Here is a 6000-nt window from a genome sequence, read left to right on the forward strand (position 1 = left end):
CAATGAAATCTCTACAACAGATCTTCCCTTCCATTTCTCCAACCAGTAACCAATTACTCCATTACACCCAACTAAAACACTTTATTAACTTCCATAACCTACTACCAGGCGGTATTCGCCCTTTGACAGAGTTTGAAAACATTTGCTTAAATCACAAACTCACAAAAAAGATATTGTCCACCTTATACCAAACAACTAGGGATCTACAACAGATAGGACTTCCAAAATGCACACACAAATGGTAACAGGAATTACAAATTGAGATTTCTCAGGAACAATGGCAAGCTATCTTTAAGTCTACTCACAAAACATCTACCTCCCTAATAGCCCAGGAGAGTAACTATAAACGAATCTCTAGATGGCATTACACTCCAAAGAAACTACAACAAATACACAGCCTCAATATAGTTACATGCTGGAGATGCAACAATAACTCAGCAAATCACGCTCACATCTGGTGGTTATGCCCAGTCATAAACAAGTATTGGTGCAGGGTTCACACCCTTACTCAATCCATAATGGGCATATCATTCACATTGGCCCCATTACAGTTCCTCTTCCAAGAACCTCCCACAAACCATAACTTAAACAAACCACAGCGCACACTATTTAAACTCTTGACTATGTCTGCTGCTCAATTGATCCCTAAATATTGGAAACAGCCTCAAGCCCCCACAGTTAGGGAATGGATCTCAAGAGTAGAGAGTACTAGACAAATGGAGTTGATAACGTATGCACTATCAAAAGAATTCCAAACATTCAATAACATCTGGGAACCATGGATACGATTCATGGACAAAACTATGAAAACCAAATTCTGTCCTCCACTTGCTCTCCCCAACTCCCCCTCCCCCCCCTTTTTTTCAACAATTATACCTTAAGTGATTTCCCCCCCACTCCCGGAGCTCAGCTCGTTGACGTGACGCTTAACCTTTATCCAGAACGAATGGAATATCTCAACTGTCTTCTCACACAGTCTCTATTATGTGAAGCTATGCAAAAGTTAGTGTTCTACACTTATGTTTGCATAATACTTATGTTTGTATAACAACACGCTTCACAATACATTTGTATAATATCGCTGCTTATTGTAACAACACGTATTATGTATTAACGGCTATATCCTCCATATATGTTGTGAATCCTGTAACATGCAATTTTTGACATTATGTTTACTTGTTGCTTATAAAAAGAATAAAAACTTATAAATTAAAAAAAAAAAAAGTGATCAGAGTCACATATTATAACAAGGGATCAGGTCATATTGTAACAAGGGATCAGAGTAACTTATTGTAACAAGGGATCAAAGTCACATATTATAACAAGAGATCAGAGTATTATATTATAACAAGGGATCAGAGTAACATATTATACCAAGGGATCAGAGTATTATATTATAACAAGGGATCAGAGTAACATATTATACCAAGGGATCAGAGTATTGAATTATAACAAGGGATCAGAGTTATGTATTGTAACAAGGGATCAGGGTCATATTGTAAGAAGGGATCAGAATAATGTATTGTAACAAAGGATCAGAGACACATATTATAACAAAGGATACTAGTATTATATTATAACAAGGAATCAGAGTAATATAATTTAACAAGGTATCAGGATCATATTGTAACAAGGGATTAGAGTAACATATTATAACAAAGTATCGGAGTTACATATTATAACAAGGAATCAGATTAATATATTATAACTAGTGATGTCGCGAACATAAAATTTTCCGTTCGCGAATGGCGAACGCGAACTTCCGCAAATGTTCGCGAACCGGCGAACCGGCGAACCGGCGAACCGGCGAACCGCCATAGACTTCAATAGGCAGGCGAATTTTAAAACCCACAGGGACTCTTTCTGGCCACAATAGTGATGGAAAAGTTGTTTCAAGGGGACTAACACCTGGACTGTGGCATGCCGGAGGGGGATCCATGGCAAAACTCCCATGGAAAATTACATAGTTGATGCAGAGTCTGGTTTTAATCCATAAAGGGCATAAATCACCTAACATTCCTAAATTGTTTGGAATAACGTGCTTTAAAACATCAGGTATGATGTTGTATCGATCAGGTAGTGTAAGGGTTACGCCCGCTTCACAGTGACAGACCAAACTCCCCGTTTAACGCACCGCAAACAACCGCAAACAGTCCATTTGCACAACCGCAAACTCCCCATTTGCACAAAGTTGGATACCGATCGAAGGTTCGATATTCTGAGCCCTCTCTGATTTACTGTACACAACTATTCGATATTCCCACAAATTTTATATAGCATTTTATGTTTGTTTGAGACCACCTTAAAAATATTGCATATCGCTAAAAATCATGATCGCTATATACTTTCTCTCCAAACCTCTAAAACGAACCAAACTACTCATCCATCCGCTATACCAGGGGTGGGGAACCTTCGTCTCTCCAGATGTTTTGGACTACACTTCCCATGATGCTTTGCCAGCATTATATGTGTAAGAGCATTATGGGGGATATAGTCCACAACATCTGGAGAGCCGAAGGTTGCCTATCCCTGCACTATACCACTTTATCCCACCTAGAACTAGTGCCCAGTTAAAATACTTGACTCTTACTTACCCACACTCAGTCATAATATATATATTATATTATTCACTCACTCTCTGGGCCGGCCTAAGACATCATGCTGCCTAGGTCCAACGATAAATGACTATGGGGGATAATGTATAATAAACACAGGTTACTGGCTATGGGGGGTAATGTATAATAAACACAGGTTACTGGCTATGGGAGGGATAATGTATAATAAACACAGGTTACTGGCTATGGGAGGATAATGTATAATACGCACAGGTTACTGGCTATGGGGGGATAATGTATAATAAACACAGGTTACTGGCTATGGAGGGATAATGTATAATAAACACAGGTTACTGGCTATGGGGGGATAATGTATAATAAACACAGGTTACTGGCTATGGGGAGGATAATATATAATAAACATAGGTCACTGGCTATGGGGGGGATAATGTATAATAAACACAGGTTACTGGATGTGGGGGGATAATGTATAATAAACACAGGTTACTGGATATGGGAGGGATAATGTATAATAAACACCGGTTCCTGGCTATGGGGAGGATAATGTATAATAAACACAGGTTACTGGCTATGGGGGGATAATGCATAATAAACACAGGTTACTGGCTATGGGGGGATAATGTATAATAAACACAGGTTACTGGCTATGGGAGGATAATGTATAATAAACACAGGTTACTGGCTATGGGGAGGATAATGTATAATAAACACAGGTTACTGGTTATGGTGGATAATGTATAATAAACACAGGTTACTGGCTATGGGGGATAATGTATAATAAACACACGTTACTGGCTATGGGGGATAATGTATAATTAACACAGGTTACTGGCTATGGAGGATAATGTATAATAAACACAAACACACAAAAAAAGAATGAAGCTTCAGAATTAATCTAAATTGTATGCTGTCTAGGAGTTGGGAGGGTCTGGGAGGGAGGGTCTGCTGCTGATTCGCTGGAATATGTCTGCTGACTGTGAGATACAGGGTCAAAGTTTACTCAATGATGACAAATAGGGGGCGGACCGAACATCGCATATGTTCGCCATCCGTGGCGAACGCGAACAAGCTATGTTCGCCAGGAACTATTCGCCAGTGAACTGTTCGGGACATCACTAATTCTAACAAAGGATCAGAGACACATATTATAACAAGGGATACTAGTATTAAATTATAACAAGGAATCAGTAATATAATTTAACAAGGTATCAGGATCATTTAGTAACAAGGGATCAGACTAACTTATTGTAACAAGGGATCACAATCACATATTATAACATGGGATTAGTGTATTGTATTATAACTAGTGATGTCCCGAACGATTCTCTGGCGAATAGTTCCTGGCGAACATAGCGTGTTCGCGTTCGCCACGGACGGCAAACATATGTGATGTTCGGTCTGCCCCCTATTCGTCATCATTGAGTAAACTTTGACCCTGTACCTCACAGTTAGCAGACACATTCCAGCCAATCAGCAGCAGACCCTCCCTCCCAGACCCTCCCACCTCCTAGACGGCATACAATTTAGATTAATTCTGAAGCTGCATTTTTTTTTTTGTGTTTGTGTTTATTATACATTATCCTCCCATAGCCAGTAACCTGTGTTTATTATACATTATCCCCCATAGCCAGTAACCTGTGTTTATTATACATTATCCCCCCATAGCCAGTAACCTGTGTTTATTATACATTATCCCTCCCATAGCCAGTAACCTGTGTTTATTATACATTATCCCCCCATAGCCAGTAACCTGTGTTTATTATACATTATCTGCCCATAGCCAGTAACCTGTGTTTATTATACATTATCCTCCCATAGCCAGTAACCTGTGTTTATAATACATTATCCCCCCATAGCCAGTAACCTGTGTTTATTATACATTATCCCTCCCATAGCCAGTAACCTGTGTTTATTATACATTATCCTCCCATAGCCAGTAACCTGTGTTTATTATAAATGACCCCCCCATAGCCAGTAACCTGTGCTAATTATACATTATCTCCCCCATAGCCAGTAACCTGTGTTTATTATACATTATCCCCCCACAACCAGTAACCTGTGTTTATTATACATTATCCCTCCACAACCAGTAACCTGTGTTTATTATACATTACCCCCCCATAGCCAGTAACCTGTGTTTAATATACATTATCCTCCCATAGCCAGTAACCTGTGCTTATTATACATTACCCCCCCATAGCCAGTAACCTGTGTTTATTATACATTATCCTCCCATAGCCAGTAACCTGTGTTTATTATACATTATCCCTCCCATAGCCAGTAACCTGTGTTTATTATACATTATCCCCCCCATAGCCAGTAACCTGTGTTTATTATACATTATCTGGTGTAACAATAGTGTACATTTAAAAAAAAATACAGGTGGCTTGTTGTCACCTTTCGGGGACCTTGGTGTTGTACGTGGCTGGGTGGAGGAAGAGACCTTCAATGACATCAGTGAGGACAAGGAACGGGACATGGCTAGCTTGGTATCAAACCTTGTGCAAATGGGGAGTTTGCGGTTGTGCAAATGGACTGTTTGCGGTTGTTTGCGGTGCGTTAAACGGGGAGTTTGGTCTGTCACTGTGAAGCGGGCATAACCCTTACACTACCTGATCGATACAACATCATACCTGATGTTTTAAAGCACGTTATTCCAAACAATTTAGGAATGTTAGGTGATTTATGCCCTTTATGGATTAAAACCAGACTCTGCATCAACTATGTAATTTTCCATGGGAGTTTTGCCATGGATCCCCCTCCGGCATGCCACAGTCCAGGTGTTAGTCCCCTTGAAACAACTTTTCCATCACTATTGTGGCCAGAAAGAGTCCCTGTGGGTTTTAAAATTCGCCTGCCTATTGAAGTCTATGGCGGTTCGACCGGTTCGCCCGTTCGCGAACATTTGCGGAAGTACGCGTTCGCCGTTCGCGAACGGAAAATTTTATGTTCGCGACATCACTAATTATAACAAGGAATCAAAGTCACATATTATAACATGGGCTAAGTGTATTGTATTATAACAAGGGTTCAGAGAAACATATTATAACAAGGGATCAGAAACCGAGATTAGAATAAAGCATGTTAGTTACATTATAACTAGGAAATGGAGTACAGTATAGCAAAGAGCTCTATTGTACAAGATGGAGAGAACAGCATTAATCCAGAACACCAGACAGGTATATACTTTGAAAAGAAACAGAGAAACACATGTTACTAATGAGGATAACTATATTAGTGGAGGGGGAGCTACATAATAATAATGGGATAGAGATATACAATGTACCAGTGGATATAACAAGCTCTTTGTACAACAAGATACAGATAGCTTTATTACACCAAGGGGACCAGCAGCTGCATTATTGCAAAGTGATTAGGAAACTAATATGTACACAATATTTCAAATAATGAGTTGCCAGAGACA

Source organism: Pelobates fuscus, chromosome 7, assembly GCF_036172605.1.
Source record: "Pelobates fuscus isolate aPelFus1 chromosome 7, aPelFus1.pri, whole genome shotgun sequence".
NCBI classification, from domain to species: Eukaryota; Metazoa; Chordata; class Amphibia; order Anura; family Pelobatidae; genus Pelobates; species Pelobates fuscus.